Source organism: Ptychodera flava, assembly GCF_041260155.1.
Source record: "Ptychodera flava strain L36383 chromosome 23 unlocalized genomic scaffold, AS_Pfla_20210202 Scaffold_23__1_contigs__length_28996876_pilon, whole genome shotgun sequence".
In the NCBI taxonomy this organism is placed as follows: Eukaryota; Metazoa; Hemichordata; class Enteropneusta; family Ptychoderidae; genus Ptychodera; species Ptychodera flava.
The window spans coordinates 4,934,586-4,952,708 of NW_027248277.1; the positions used below are offsets into that span (position 1 = coordinate 4,934,586).

The 18,123-nt window shown below is 36.2% G+C and overlaps 1 long non-coding RNA gene across 1 annotated transcript; it reads right to left on the reverse strand.

The window, feature by feature from the left end:
* Positions 1 to 2,916: 2,916 nt before the first annotated feature.
* On the reverse strand, positions 2,917 to 12,475 carry LOC139124014 (uncharacterized). The gene is made up of 3 exons (XR_011549834.1): positions 12,347 to 12,475; positions 5,754 to 5,855; positions 2,917 to 5,297 (listed from the first exon to the last, which is right to left on the reverse strand). It is a non-coding gene; the product is annotated as an uncharacterized lncRNA (long non-coding RNA).
* Between the last annotated feature and the right edge of the window lie 5,648 nt (positions 12,476 to 18,123).

Sequence of the window (18,123 nt, forward strand, 5' to 3'; positions counted from 1 at the left end):
TCAACTGTGACACACAACTCAATAGGCTACTATTCAACTATAGACACACAACTTGGTAGGCTACTATTCAACTGTGGACACACAACTCGATAGGCTACTATCCCTTGGAGGAACTGTGTGTTGACAAATAACTGGATAGGCTACTATTCAACTGACGACACACAACTGGATAGGCTACTCTTCAACTGTGGACACACAACTCGGTAAGCTATACTATTCAACTGTAGACACGGTCCCATAGAGGAAATGTGTGTGTTGACAAAAAACTGGAGAGTCTACTATTCAACTGTGACACACAACTCAATAGGCTACTATTCAACTATAGACACACAACTTGGTAGGCTACTATTCAACTGTTGACACACAACTCGATAGGCTACTATCCCTTGGAGGAACTGTGTGTTGACAAATAACTGGACTAAGGCTACTATTCAATTGAGGACACACAACTCGGTAGGCTGCTATTCAACTTTTGACCCACAACTCGATAGGCTATTTAATTGTGGACATACGGTTGGATAAGCTGCCATTCAACTACAGACACTCAACTCGGTAGGCTACTAGTGAACTGTGGACACTGTCCCATAGAGGAAATGTGTGTTGACAAATAACTGGATAGGCTGCTATTCAACTGTGGACACACAACTCGGTAGGCTATACTATTCAACTGTGGACATGGTCCCATAGAGGAAATGTGTGTCGACAAATAACTGGATAGGCTGCTATTCAACTGTGGACGCACAACTCGGTAGGCTGCTATTCAACTGTGGACACTGTCCCATAGAGGAAATGTGTGTTGACAAATAACTGGATAGGCTACTATTCAACTGTGGACACACAACTCGGTAGGCTGCTATTCAACTGTGGACACACAACTCGGTAGGCTGCTATTCAACTGTGGACACACAACTTGATAGATTGATATTCAACTGTGGACACAGTCCCTCTATCACAGAGGGACTGTGTGGACAATAAACTGGATAGGCTGCTATTCAACTGTATACACACCACCTGATAGATTGCTATTCAACTGTGGACACACAACTCAATAGATCATGCTATTTAAGTGTGGACACAGTTCCTCTATCACAGAGGGACTGTGTGGACAATCAATTGAATAGGCTACTTTTCAACTGTATACACACAACTTGATAGATTGATATTCAACTGTGGACACAGTTCCTCTATCACAGAGGGACTGTGTGGACAATCAACTTGATAGGCTACTTTTCAACTGTATACACACCACCTGATAGATTGCTATTCAACTGTGGACACACAACTCAATAGATCATGCTATTTAAGTGTGGACACAGTTCCTCTATCAGAGAGGGACTGTGTGGACAGTGTGATTATTTTCTGTCAAATATGCTAATTTTCCTCCGAGAGGTCTTATATTCGCTACCAAATACCCTCGCTCGCTGAGACTGCAAATTAAGAGTAAGCCTCTGGTTTCACTGGGTACAGTATCAAACAAACAACCTGGCTGCCAATAGAGCTCCATTGTAATGAGTTGCAGAAATGGGGAGGTAACTGGTTAGCAGGAACATATATGCAGTTTGTGATGACAAGCAGAATATTTGCACATAACTGATATGTGTGTCAAGCTGTGTCAAGCATTTTTTAAAAGTCTGGAGGTCTTTACATGTTTTATTATCAGGACAATTTGATTTATATCTTACTAATACAATCCCTAACCTGCACACCAAATTTGAAAGAAATCGGACTGGCAGTTTCACAGAAAATGACTTTTGACCAAAAAATTAGGTAACAAGCCATTGACAATGACTTAGTCCTCCCTATTGTAATTGGGAATTTGTCACTGGAAGTGACTAAAAATTGCAGTCCATAAGATGCGCGTGAAACAAGGAATGCGGGTACCAAACCTCTTTCTGTGACTGATGCCCTTATTGGATTGGATTGTAAACAAGTAGTGGCATAGGGTTATGTCCTTCTACCAAGTTTGACAACATTAGGTATGTCATGCCCTGACAAATTATATGCAAGAAACTGGTCCAGGCATGTCTGAGTAATGGCTCTTGACATAAAAAAGTCAGAACGTCACATGTGAACCAAAAATGTCCTCATGTTCAGTAAAGATGAGACTTCCTATAAATAGCTATTGATACTGCTAAAATTAAAATGCCTTTCTTGACTGTTAAATCTTTGTATGATCAACATCTGCAGCAAATGACATCAGATTTAGTGCAGTCATTCAGAAGATAGATCTCTCATTACAAACATTGTTTCCCTATTCAGCCAATCTGGGGTGCCACCTTAAGGTGGCGGTAAAGGCTAGAGCGTCAGTTATAAACTTCAATAAAACTATTAAAATATCAAAGTAGTCAACATTGTCTGTGGAATAAAAAAAAATAGACATTTGAGGTCAAAGGCATTGCAGAGTTATAGCCTGTTGAAACTTCTGAAAAAGTGACCAAATAAGAGGAAGTTGGGGAGTCCTTTAATGTATTAACTATGGTAGAGGTCCCCTAGCTTTTAAAAAATGTTTGAAAAAGGGAAGTCATTTTTTGCTGTTTTTCAGGAAAGTTTGACAAGGCAGTGCTTGCATTCAGAATGCGTGACTGCTATTGTAAATGCATTTTTAGATTCTTTGAGAGTCAAAAAGGTGTCAAAGTGAGATTAACCAAAAAGACTGCTCTGTGACTTCAAAAGAGGGGTTCAAATATGGCTTGTTTTCAACATTTTTGACAGAATAACAGTTTTCCTAAATAATTTTATGCCAATTTAATCCAACCTTTGAAATGCGATATGGACATGGAATTTTTACAGCCTATTAACAAGGTTACAGACAAGATGACTAAGGCACAATTTTCCTGTATTTGAAGTACTTTTTGAAAAGTCACATTTTGAAATTTGAAAGAATTTTTAAATAATTTTTTGATATGTAAACCCATGTAAAATCATAAAAAACAAATTTTATTTACAAATCCTGCCGTACACATCTTGCAATTAATAGTGTCAACATATTTATAACTAATTTGGTAGTATTAAGTACTATCCAATTATTATTACATTCAAATATGTAAAACAATGTGAAAAATTAAATTTTAATATTTACTGGTGTCATATTTCAAATTTCTATATTCTTTGGAGAATGTATTAAGTAAGGGAGTTATCCTGAAAATTCGAACTAAATATCTTGATTCTAACACTTGAAACTTGACATTAACTCTGAGAAAAGAATTCGTGCAAAAATAGCCTTTACCGCTACCTTAATCACAAAAGGTCATTAAATAAGTCAATAAATAATTTATCAACAGGATGTCACTATTCAGTTTTACACTACTGGAAGATCAATATCTGAACCATGTTTCATAAAATTTGATGCAGGATTTCTGGATATATCACACCAATAAGGAAAAGTTAGTAAATATGCAAATTGGAAAGTAATTAACATGATACTGATAAATGTCCTTATACACAATTAAAGCAAGATGGGCTCAACATCTATACAAAATCATAGGTGAAGAAGTATTTCTTGACATATCAGCCTAATTATGAAAATTCATTAAATATGCAAATATGCAATTAATTGACATGATATCATTAATGTCTTTGCATGCTGCTACAACACTTTGAGATTAACATCTGTACCAAGTTTCATCAAATTTGGTGCAATATTTCTGGACATAGCACACAAATTAGGAAAGTTCGTTCAATATGCAAATTAGCAATTAATTGATAAGATACTGCTGAAGTCTTTCTTCGCTATTACAGCACTTTGAGATCAACATCTATACCAAGTTTCATCAAATTTGCTGTCGTATTTCTAAGCATATTTCCTTAATTACAAAAATTCATGACATATCAATTAAATGACATGATCCTGCTAACTGTCTTTGGATACTGTTAAAGCTCTGGTATATCAGCATCTGTACAATGTTTCATCAAATTTGAGTGTGAGTGGGTATTTCTTGACTTAGCGCCCTAATTACAAAAATTCATCAAATATGCAAATTAGCTATTAATTGACACGATCTTGTCAAATGCCTTTGCACAAAGTAACAGTTCTGGTCTATATAAATCTGTAAGAAGTTTCATTAAATTTGAGTCAGTATTTATCGAAATATTAGTGGAATTACGAAAATTCATAATTTATGCAAATTAGCAATTAATTGACCTAATACTGCCAAATGTCTGTATGTGCTATTAGAGCTATGTGTGATCATCATGTATACAAAATTTCGTCAAACTTGGTGCAATCTCTTAGGAAACAGAGCTCTTTTTCAAAAATCATTACAAAGCTTACTGAAAATAAATTCATCACCATCAAAGTCTGAATTTTATGGTCAAGTGATTTTACATGACATTTATACTGACCAAGTTTTTCACATAGCTCATCTCTGGACATATTTGAATGTATTTTTCTGGATGACAGCAGGCTATTAGTATTAGTCTCACTTTGCCTGGATTTTTCAGATATACGCTTACGCAGAGCTCCATGATACTTGATACATTCTTGCCACCTTTGCCCAGTACACAAAAGGGAACATGAGAATGTTCTAATTGTAGATATATGAGCAGTATTAAAACCATATTCCCTATATGCTAATTGTTTGTTACTTGAAGAAAATATGTCTGCAAAGTCTTTATCAGGATTATACCTTCACAAACATTGTTCTTCCTGATTTTGATTAAAATTGCAATTAGGTCATTCAATGTTCTAACTTTATGAGGCAATCCTTTCCAAAATTCATGATCTACATCAACTTTTAGTCTATGAACAGACAATGAAGGGATGAAATCAATATCTATTAAAGACATATTTACAGTTGGAAACTCTGAACCTGTATAATGAGAAAGAGTTGTCAGATTACAGTTACTTTCTGAGACAGCCTCAAGCATTGTAAATCCAAACAAATCAGCACATTGCTTTACATCATTACAAAGCTTACTGAAAATAAATTCATCAACATCAATAACCAGCTGCAGGATCATACACATATGGCTTATCTAAAATCACAATGAATTGATTTGCACTATGACCTTCAGTATCAGTTTCCTCTGTCTTAATTATTTAGTTCTCATTCTAAGTTGATTCACTCAAAAAATCAGTTGTCCAACATGGATTATCCATTACACTACTGCATGTATCATCAACTGTACTCTCTAAAGAGGATATTTCACACTATGATTTCTGTGGCTCTGCAAGAACATCAACAATGGAGTCAGGGGCTGTACAATCTTGATTGCATGCCTTATTCAATGATGATGATGCCTTGCTGTGACTGTAGTGGTATTTTCTGTATGCTGCTATTTTCTTATACCTTCTTTTCCTGAAAAATATATTTTAAGATAGAAAAAGATGGTAGCTTGTTTATAAATATACAAATGTCAGGAAAAAAAGAAAACTTAACACCATTTTATGAGCAGAAAAACAGCAGCTTAACTTGCACCATATGCAGCTGATATTTTCAATAATATTAGGTTCTTATGAAACTAACGCTGGAAATCATGAGTGGCTGCACTCTCTAAGTAGATAGTTTGTGGCATTACTATAATAAACATCTTTTCTTTGTTTTCATCAAGTTCAAGTTTACATGAAATACACAGTGTGTTGTGTCAGTGACCTTCAAAAAATCAATTTTTCAAGTTTCCAGTAATAAATTGTAAATTTTCCAGGACTGTCCAGGAATGGTTTGAAATTCAAATAGTTCCCATGAATATCCAGGTGTGTACACAGCCTGATTGTTTACATTGCCATGAAACAGGACTGAAAAGTGAATACTTACCTTGTTTGTTTGTTTGGATTAACAACAGGCTGGTAAGCACACACTTCTGATTCAAAATCAGTTTTCACGTCAGGCAATGAAGACAATTGAGAATCAGCAACCCTACAGATAAACAATGGTAACTTTATTACACAGATGGAACAAAAGTTTTTCACTGAAACACGTCACAATAAAGTAGTCCAAAGTAATGCATATAGGATTGAATGCTTTCCATTGTGACATGTAAGATTATTGTGAAATCAAATGATCATTAAAATTTGAATTTACTTGTCCAATCTTTCACAAAGGAGTAGCTTTGTAATGCAGTGAAAGACTAAATCCATTTTGAGGACAACAAATTTCAAGATTTAGGGGTAGTGGGCCGTTAGAGTTACATCTGCTGCCTAATTGCACACTATTATGACATAGAATTATCTCATGATTATGAAGACAATATCAAGGGATAGCTCTACAGTTTGCTTCCAAGATTTCAGAAATAACATAACAATGACTGATATATACAAACCTGATATGTTCTATACTTTCATTTATGGGCTTCTTGTAGTGGTACTTTCATTTCTGCGCAACAGACTTCCTTCGTGATTTCCTTGGCTGACACACTGAAAATGTCCAAAAAAGTCAAAATGTTTGTTAGAAACACAATTATTTTTAGATGATTCATGTTGGATTTTTCTATCATGAAATAAATAAATAAATAAAAAAATAAAAAAATAAATAAATGAATAATTTGGTGATTCCTTGGCTGGTGAATACCAGAGGCTACTTCTGTGGTCAAATGATTAGGTTCCAGTGGTAAAGGGTAATTCTAGCAAGGTTCAAGTTGTTTTTAGTATGGCAGCTGATCAGATGTACCATATTTCCGTGGTTTCCACAGTGCACAACAAAGGAATCAACACAAACAAAGGGAAGGGGTGGTTACCAGAGTAACCACCGGTGAAATTTTGAAAACACCCTACTTTATTTCACATATTTGGGTGGGAGTTCCCCACAAGCTATTGTATAAAGAGGATCACAGATCAGCCAAATATTGCGGTTAGGGATGGACCATTATATCTTGGGAGGGGGTGGTCAAAAAACAAAACAAAATTCACAGCAAAAAGTTACATATAAAGATTTTTTTACAATTATAATTTTTTTCAAAGAGAGTAAAACTCTCTTGGAAAAAAATTATAATTGTAAAAAAACATTTGCAATATGATTTTGACCACCCCTCCAAAGATCTAATGGTCTGTCCCTTATGAAAATAAAGGGAAAACAAGGTCATAATGTTAAACATAATGTGTATTCATTTATTCTTCTTCATCACATATCAAATGGCCCTTTAAGTGGTGAATACATATTACAACCACTGATATCAGAGATTTTTTTATGAAGAAGAGTCAGACACACCCTTTTCAAAAGTTTGTTGGGTCCTGTATCCGCTTAAAAGATCCTTGTGAAAATCCACCCTGGGTGATTAGCAGGATATGACCCCAATTACAGCTGTCGATCAAAACTTTTGGATGGGAAATTACCTGCGTATGGGCCTTGATCCGAATAAGTATGGTATGCTATAAAGCCATTGTACATGATTTCCCTTGAATGTGCACTGGACACATATAAATATGATTACCTACTTACTTGACTTTTCCATCTTGTCAGTCTACGTTAACTTCAGAGTAATATGTTGCATTAGCAGATCACAGGTAATATTCTAAATTAAAAAAAACCCAGATATTATTCATCTCATACGTTAACTATATAAACAGTTCAAAATGTTTTTTTAACAATTTGTAAATACAGTGCAGACACATAGTTATGTTACATAGTAGAATTCATTAATGATGATATAAACCCTGCTTTTGTTATTGGAAATTTTAATTGGAAGTCAATGATTCAAAGTCAATATAACGCACATGAAATGTGGGATTACACATATGAATGTGTGACTGGTAGCCATATTTAATTGTATCATGATATAAGTTGACATGCACATGTAAAACATAGGAACTGTGGCATGTATTTACATCTATACATCTATCTATACATGTTAATGTATGTGTTTTGTATGACGATCAATGATGACTTTTCACTGCTCATAGAACACTGCAGTAGTGGGTGTGTATACTTTTATTCCAGTCTTAGTAGGCTTTCCTTTATTCACAAATGTGATGTGATACTCACAATAAAAACTTATTCAGTAACATGCCTGTCACTTGACCAACCAGTTGGTAAACCTGTAATCAGAATCAAACCAAATTAAAAGAATGTTTCAGTGAGACATATGCACTGCATTCTAAATCATGATTGAAAAATGTAAAATAATCATCCTAAGATCTGCTGGCCTGCAGTTCAACTCTTCCAAAATAAATGGTGCAATTTGACCAAATTTACTGATAAGGGTGACAGGCCCATACAGTAACTGTTGTGTTTATGTTATGACCACAAGAGAATATCTGAAAAGTTTTGTAAAACAGTATGATACTTTGAGAAAACCTGGGCATTAATTCTTAGGGCTGATGAAGTGGTCACTTGAACATCTTTTTTCAGAGTTTCATAATCCTTACACCACAACAAACCTGAATTACATAATTCTTCACTCACAAATATAAAGCAGATACTCACAATTAAAATTCATAGTGTAACACAAGGCCTCCACACCTGTCACTCAGTAAACCACCAGCCTAAGGTGGAGAACCTCCACACTTGTCACTCAGTAAACTTCCAGCCTAGGTGGAGAACCTGTAATCAGAGTCACACCAAATTTAACAAATGTTTCAGTGAACAAATATATACAAGGTGGGTATATACAGGCCAATATGTGTGCAAGCAATAGACAAAAAATACCGCCATTATACGGTGTCGCTCAAATTTGATCAGAATTGGTACATACCAAAGATCAACAATAAGTGTTGTTTCCATCTGTTCAGTGCAGGAAAATTCTACGTTGATGTTATGACAATGATTTCTGCACAACCAGAAACACAACAAGAAATATTTAAACCAGAAAAACAAGAATGATGAAAGTAAACAACGCTTGAAACTTCAGGTACTGGAGGTCAACTTTAGCAACATGCAAAGCAGAGGAATGTTTCAACCATGGATGTACAAAAATAGACATCCATGGTTTGAGCAGGTCTGTTAATATGTCACAGTTCATAAACAATGACAGGAAATGACTAATAAGTTGTTTCAGTTACTGCCACCACTCCCAAACATAATAGGTACCCTGCATACAAATAGGTTAAAGGTCAAAAACCTCTTACTCAGATGTGTGGGCTGTTTCAGTTACTGCCACCACTCCTGCACATTTGCAGGATTTCCCCTTTTTCTTACCTCATTTGCATATGACACTGACATGTTCATTTGAACAATGTCACATCTCAGCCTCTGCATCCACCTGTACACCAAATACTGAGATGGTAGCTTTGGTGGTATGGGAGCCTTTGCGTGTGACGGACATATATCCGCACATACATACAGACATACAGACGCCATTGACTCACCATATAAGCTCTTTTTGGTATTTATATAAATACCAAATATGAGCTAAAAACATCTGAAGCTCACAAACATATAGTGTAACTGATATAATAAAGTTAGTACCACCTGGAAATATTACCAGTAAATACCATTTTTACTGAACAGGGACAAGACAAAAAAGGACCAGTATGGACCCGAGAGTTTGTCACTTCAACCCTTTTTTCTGAGCCACAGTTTCCTTACTACACAAAGGGAGAGCACTGTAACACTCTCAACAGTAAATTTTAGATTACAATATTGCTGACAATATATGCAAATACTCACAATTAAAATTGGTAGTGTAACGTCAGTTCTGCTCTGACTGTCACCAATGCAATCAACCAACCACCCAGTTGGGGTTAATCTGGAATAAGAATCAAACCAAGTTTAAAGAATGTTTCAGTGTAAAGTTGCATACAAGATGGGTAAAGCATAACCACAATGCACAAAAAATAATTTTCATTCTACAATTTCACAATCAATCATGGGAAATAAAAATCCACTTCACAGTTAAAGGAGCTCGGGTATTAAACTGACAACTTATTGGGACTATTAATTTGTGTGACTTGAAGTGGTGGAGCATAGAAGGTCATTGCATTAAAAGTCACTCTATATTCAAATTCTACGAATATGATCAAATGATAGAGTTAAGGTAGACAGGAGCATTGCTTACAATAGCTAACTATCAATTCAAACGCAAATGCAAACTCTCTCAAGATTCCATTTCCTAGAATTTTTTTTTTAATTTTAAGAGTATATTGACAATTAGGTCATTGTTATGGAGAAACCCTCTTGTGCTATTTTTCATATGGTGGGGCATTATGTAGAACATACTTCTGTAAAGGTACATGCTTTAACATACTTCTGTAAAGGTACATGCTTTCTTCCAGTAGTAGTTTTGCAAACAGAACTTAAATTTGATCTTTACCACTTGGTTGGCATCATTTTTTGGAAATTCAACAATGTAAAAATGTTCAACTTTTGTCCTTAATGGCTTAAAGAAATAGGAAAATACAGATTGAAACATGTTGCACACATTCTGAGAGAAATATGAACCTCAGAATGCATATTTCATGGACTAATTTGCTTGTGTTATTGAAATGGATCATTTCCACAGAAAAGTAAATGCTGAGAACTACCATATAATTACTCACTTACCATCTATGTTAGAGTCTGAAGCCACGCCTCAGCTGTACAGTTTTGCAACCTTGGGAAACAACCCAACACTCCATGAAAAAAATAGCTGCAACATAAACAAGACAATGTATTAATTTCTCTAATACTACAATGTGGCTACATGTACACATGAGAATGCACAGTGGTATTCAATTTCTCCAAGAACTGCTCATCAAAGAATCAAACTGCTCCAAGATGAAACAAATACAACAGTTTCCTACTGTCTTTTGATACAATTTTTTATAGGTCCAAATAAATATTTATCTTTAAAGCCCCCCCCCCCAAAAAAAAATCTGGTGTATTCTGTACTTATATACCTCTAAAATTAGGGTATGCAGTCACACTAACAAATTGGCAATTTATTTTTATTTTAATGGCTTTAATAGGCAACCCAACCCTTCCAACCCCCCAAAATGCTAAAATTGAACAAAATTATGCAAAAATTTGTTTTAAATGTTTTGAAAATGTAAAAAAGTCCAGGGTCAATAGGTTTGTTTGTTAGGTATATTTGTCCCAAATATCATATATAAACAGACACACATCTCATCTCGTCATTTTTTTTTGTGTTGTTGGTATTTGATTCCATTACTTCAACGTGAAATACTAGTATAGTAAATCCTAACCTTGCCTGCTGAAGGCGACCTAGCCTGACTGGTAATTTGGGCGAAATATGCACTGTCAAGTGTCATTCACGTGCAGAATTGCAACAGTGGTGTGTGGTGGGACCGTGGCTAGGGTGTCCAAACGATTTTTGAAAAAATAATGTTTTACCATAATAATGATTGTATTTGATGAAGGTCCTGATTTGAAGTCAATTTCTGGCTAAAAATCTGGACTACGTAACATAACCACAATTTGACAGTCACTAGAAATGCTACCGTACTTTTCAGATTTCTTTCCGAAGAATTTGCAAATGAGAAATAGAGAGCCATCAGTCCTAAAATTTCGACTAAAAAGGGTTCTGAGGACGAAATGATACTTCACTCTTAAGAAATTTGAGAAAAGAACTGCAAAAAAATAAGTCTGTGGTAAAATAAACACTTTTACCGGCAGGTAAACATTGAGCCTACTAGTACTACGGCGAAGCAAGATTGTCCTCACCACAGTCCCTCTATCCACGTGGATAGAGGGACTGTGTCCTCACGATGGCCCTTTGTGTTTAGCATATCATGGATACGAACCATTGTTTCATTCATTAATGACAGGTGTTCACCTGTAACCGCGTGGTGATCAAGAGAGGTACTGACGCAACTCTTACTTCCTGTCACCTAAAATTCCTCGGCGCTAATTTGCGCTGGATAGGTGAGCTCTTTCCCGATCGAGAATCGATAGAATTCAGTGTAAACAACACTTTGCCAGCAAGGTCATCGTTACCCCTCTCGGAATAACACTTGCAAACTCATAATTGTTTAAACAGTCAATTTCACCAGCTGTTCAACGAAAGAAAAATGACTTTTAGAGGAAGATTTTGTCACCAACATTTATTTTACTGTTAGGGCAATGCTTACTTTGAAATCGAACAATTTCCGTCGACGCGATCTGTCACAGCCGAAATACGCGAGAATAATGGCGATGGCCAAGATGGCGTCCGTCGTCGGAGTGTAGATCAAGTGGCTTGTCGTTACGTTGTTCCTAGACATAAATTAGCATGGCTGTGGCATAGTTTGAAGTAATTTCTATAAGTAGTGATTAGTTCTAGGTAACTTCATACTTTGGATTTCGAATATGTTCATTCAAGATTTTTCGTGTTGGCCCATTGAGATAGGAAGTCCTCTCGTCGAATGAACACCCTACCGTTGCGAGAGTACAAAGTGTTTGAGACGATCGAGTGATATCACTGCCGAGAAAAATAACGGACATTCAAAAATACATACAATGTACAGAATTACATACTTAAATACACACAGTGTACTTACTTTTGAGTTGTTCATGCATCGGAAACAAACGAACCCGGGCCGAAATGCAGCGTAAACCCGACGAAAGTTCCACTTCGCGTCTTGTTGTTCGTCTGCACAGATCATGTGACTTGTATTTTCACGTCACAACTGAGGTCATGTGTGTATAGCTCCACTTCACAAAATGTGGTGGCGCTATTTATCATCCAATGCAATATTTGCTTGGGCACGATCCGAGAATTATTGAATTTTTTGAAGCTTTTCTTTTGTTAAAATAATTTCTTATATCATTTATTGAAAAATCAATTCTGTAAAAATAACTTTACTAGGATAATAACAATCTTAATTAAAGTAAATTTTATTTAAAAGTTGTTCATATATTTTACATAGAGTTTACATGGTGCTGTGAATAACATGGTCGTGCTCTTATTATAGTGTCCGTATTCATTGTAGATTCATTTTGAAGGATTGGTATGTGGTATTGATCAAATTTTCAGGCTGAAACTAATGTAAGGAAAGACATAAATTTGGTTTTCAGAGAATTTCAAAGTGTGGACGTCCTCGGTTTGGGGTGTGTCCACAGTTAGAGGGTGTGTTTTCATGTGAACGTCCACGGTTTACACAATTCACAAACACACACACACACACACACACACACACACACACACACACAAACGTGGCCGTGTGTACGTATTTACCAATGATGTGAGTTGTATTCCATTGCAAAAACGAAGTGTAAAATTTGAAATGACATTGAAAACGATTGGAACTAATTTGGAATAATTAGTGAAGTAAGTTTGTTTTTTACCCGCAAATGTAAGCTAATCTGCTTTTCTCTTTCAGTTACACACTTGTTTTCAAGAGTAATTTGTAATTATAGTCAGCTATATGGCAACTAACACTTCTGAGAAATTTGAAAAATATGAAGATCCAATTATCCCAAATTAGTTCCAATCGTGTTATTGTAACAAAGGCAATGTTTGAAATGTAGTGACACTATTCCTGACAAGTTGTCGTCGTGCGGGAGCAACTTTGAAGGTTTGAAAGTGGCAAAATAAGCTTAATTACCGTTCTTTGGTTTCGTCATGAGCAGAAAGACAGAAATATTCGTCTGTTTAACAGTTTTTTGTTGTTTTTTCACGCTTTAGTAAAAACTTTGGAACAAAAATAAGCTTAATTACCGTTCTTTGGTTTCGTCATGAGCAGAAAGACAGAAATATTCGTCTGTTTAACAGTTTTCTGTTGTTTTTTCACGCTTTAGTAAAAGCCTTTGGAATAAAAATCCCAAAGAATAGTATTTTTGCAAAGTTTTGTTTCAGTTTTCAGCAAACGAAATTCAACAGAATCTAAAAAGATTAATCAATGTTCATTACTGATGTACTGTTTCGGCTATACTGAACGTCATCAAGCTTGGCAGGTCAAGGGTCATGTTATCACATTTTAATTATTTAATTCTATATTTTACGTTATATCGTCAGTGAGTCTCATTTCAAATATCACATACATGAGTTTTCCTTTTGTCGGCGTTTTAAGGGTAATAGGATTTGCCGGCCTCCCTTTTTTTGGTTATACGCAAACTGTCAGGTTCCACGTGCGTGTGCGCACCACACTCTATGTATTAACGTTAACGTTTCCGAGGCCGGGACAGCAGACGACAGTTCGGGGGCGAGTCGGTATGCAATCAGTCAGTGTATATTGCCATGACGTCATAATGAGCTTGTCAAGTGAAGAAAATGTAAATTCATGCAAATTCATAAGCACTTTGATTGTCACTCCTTGAATTTCCAGATGGCCTCTTTTTTCATTGAATGGGATACTAGTCACCCTTTCTCATTTACAGCTGATGAAATATTGCAGAGATACACTGTGTGTTTAAATTATTATATCTTAACCGGCGGCATTTGTCCAACATTTAAGAAATCTTTGGATTCGAGGCCTAAAATACTCAGCAGAATTCGAAAGAGAAAAAATTATCAGTCGATGGGAAAATTCAGTTACTATTGTGGTGACGCAAATTTAAAAAGAAAAAACAAACGGAAAATAACGTCATCGACCTAAATGCGCTGATACAAACGTTATGAGGTTTAGAGCGCCCTCTATGGCACGGTACATGTCAATCATTCTGATCTCATTTTGATTATTTGTTTTAATTGTAGTTCGCACAATTTTATTCCAATTTCAGACCCCAAAATTCGATAGTCATTGGAAATTGAAGGCCTTTAATGTAATCGTACGATTTTTAAATGATATATACCCATGATTTTGTTAGACTTGGACAGACCATTTTCGCAGCGTCTGCATCACTTCATACCGGTAATTTTAATATTTAGAAAACACAAGTTTGATGAGAATTTTCAAACTTGTTGTGGTTCAACAGATAATTTGATAACATATAAAGAGAGAGAAAAATACACTTAAGTATAATTTTTTTCTTTTGGATATTATTTGACGGTACAAGTTAATCTTGAAGCTGCAGTTTGACAAATACCGCGACATTACGGTGTCTTTTCAATAGCCTTGACACAGATCACGATATCGGCGAAATGTTATCAAACATCTATGTCAATCTGGGAATAAAAACAATTTCACGAAACTACTCTTTTCTTCGTGTATTAATCATTATCCTGTTTCTTAGTTGACCTTGTCGAAACCTTTAGATAAAACCAACAACTGAAATAAATGGAGTCTGTGTCACACAAATAACTGAACCACGTGTAATGGAGGAGAAAGACAGGCTTTTAAGGTAGAATGTGCCTCGGGACAGATATTAATTTTGGACTCTCATTTTTTTCAAGTTTTTTGTGATCTTCAAATTTTGGGGACTCATTTTAAAGCCTGTCGGACCACGAAAAAATTCACTATCTTAGTTTTTCAGAAATCCGAAAAATATTCCCCCCGGACCGTACAGTTAACACAGTGATGGCCAACCTTTTTGAATTTGTCGATTTCTACTGTACAAAATTTTATACTGTGACCCCCTGGTTTTTATTCTTGATTTGGTAAGAGTATGGCTGAAAATTATATGACCAACAACTTTAAGTCTTTCACTTTCGAGGCGCGTACTACCTTAAGCGCTGACTAGTCGTGTCGCAAACACAGGAAAACGGACATGAGAACCACAAATGTGAACCTCAGTGAAATTGACGAAGCAGCATCTCGAACAACGGGCGTACGCGTCGTTTGTGTCGATTCAGCTGGTATGTAATCTTCCCAGTTGGTTACATTGTACATCTCCAAGACTTGATCCAGAAAATCGTTCCATTTTGAAGTCCAAATATTGGTACATTTTACTTTTTGGACATCACTCAGACTACTGTATCTGTATAGATAGATAGATAGATAGATAGATAGATAGATAGATAGATAGATAGATAGATAGATAGATAGATAGATAGATAGATAAATTAGTAGGAAGATATGTAGAAAGATGGATAATCGATTCATAGATCAATCGATAAATAGAGGTGAGTAGATAAATAGAAAAATAGAGGAAATATTAATTGAACATAGATCGAGAAAAATAATTAAATGCATGGACACAGAAGTAGGCAAACGGAAAATATATGTAAAATGGATACGAGTAAATCGAGTAAATTAACAAATAAACATGAAATAGGAAATAGTATCTTCTGTTTCGAAGTGGCAAAATTCTGCCCGTTTATCTTTTTATATCTGTGTCTCTACCATTCCACCAATCATCAAAGCGTCCATGTCTGCCAGTAATCGTGTACACCGATGAGCACGTTACGTCAACACAGCAACTTACTTGATCAAATCCCTTGCCAGCTGTTTCAATAAGCGTAGATCGGCTTCAGCACTGGCGATACCCGTGAACATCTCGTAGTGGTCATGTGATGCGGGACTCGCTCCCCAGCTTGCCCTGTTGTCTGACGTCACTTACCACGGGATAGGCATGTGACAGTAGGTACGATCCAGGATGGTTACGGAGGTCAGCAAAATGCATTAGCACCTTTTGATAAGTTAAATATACTTTGTATGAAATATAATTCCATTAATACATGGCATAATATTACCATGCCCTGTCCATTGCGTTTTAATTGGTCGAGCTGAACCAAGTGACTGCCCACAAATACACAGTAATGGTTTGTTTTCATGCCCGTGAATATGAATAATATCGTAACTACAGTAACCTTACAGCTAAAACGAAAATTGTGATTTTTACAAAGATCATAATCAACCACAAAATAAAATGGAGCATTTGTCGGCCAAGTTTAGACGCCTTTTTTCAAAAAATCTCCGGATTTGCAAAAATTTTGCAGCGCGCGTACTACTCACTGACAAGTTCTGGGGCCCCGTTGTCTTTCGCATGGGAAATTTTCGTAAATTTTGACGGTTTTTCGGGGTTCGTTGATAATATAATTGAAATGCAGATTCCGCGTTGACAATTAACGTTTATTTATGGGCGCGGGCGAGAGGAAAGCCAAAAATTAACCCGCCGAGCCCGTTAATTTTTGGCTTTCCTCTCGCCCTTGCCCATAAATAAACGTTAATGGTCAGCGCGGAGTCCGTTATTTCTATATTGTTTTGTCGATGATTGCTATGAATTAAGAAATGAGTCGCTGGTATATAATCGAGCGACTAGAAATCTTACACAGCTGCATGTTTCCTTTTTAATTCGTATGTCTGTCTGTCTGTCTGTCTGTCTTGTCTGTCTGTCTGTCTGTACGTACGTACGTACGTACGTACGTATGTATGTATGTATGTATGTATGTATGTATGTATGTATGTATGTATGTAAACATGTAAAGGAATACTTGTTTACATCAAAACAAACCTGACCAGATATCGGGCTTATCTCAATGGGAATATCGCGATCTCTAATTTGCTTTAACACAACTGGATGCTTTACAGCTGCATAGGCATGTCCAATTCGTACGGCGTTCAGAAGTAGTGCGTCGAAAAGATTTTCATCCGCAAATGTGCCCTGCCAGTCTGTTGGGTATAATGGACGTAACAAGTAATTTCAGAGGAGTTCATACCTTGTAAGACTCTGATGTTTTTTCTCATATTTTATGTTAATTGTGGCAGTAAGAAAACACGCCTTTCTGTTAATGTTTCTCTGTCTTCATTTGGGTTATATTATTTCTCTCTTGACAAATACGAAATTTTGAAACGCGAAGATTACTTGGTGCATGTCTCTATTAGCGCTTCCTAACAAAGTAACACCGTTTAAGACGACAGATACAGACGACGGGTACCACCTGGGCTTTGAAAATTTGTATTCAAAACTGTTGTTCCATATCAGCTGTTCTATGGAATCGTCCGACTTAATTTCAGCATGCTCTCATTTGTTTCTGATAGGATCTCATCTCACAAACTTAATGCACATCCGATGTGAACTCCCAATAGACTCCCTATACTTGATATGAACTTCCGCCTACTTAGTATACAGCATCGACCTCTAGACTATCATTTTCTCTAATGTGTACAGGTGAAGCTAAAAAATAGTCATTGCTATGGCTAAAGACGCGGATCATGGGAAGGGGACTTTGTTTTCTTCATGGTACTACGTCACATTGTAGTGTTGCCGGCTATTTTAACGGTTGATAACTTCAGCTACGGAATTAACTCGCTGAGAGGTACCACTAGGATACAACTACACAGTGACGCCGCAAGTTGAAGTGGATGATGTTTATTGATACGCTGTCAGCTTGACCGACCAGAAAGTCATGCTCTTACATCAGAAAGTCATGCCGAGGCCAGGGGAAGCCTAGACCGACAAATGTCTAAGCCTCCCCCACAAAGTCTTGAATCTAAAGTCTAGAGTCCAAAAACCT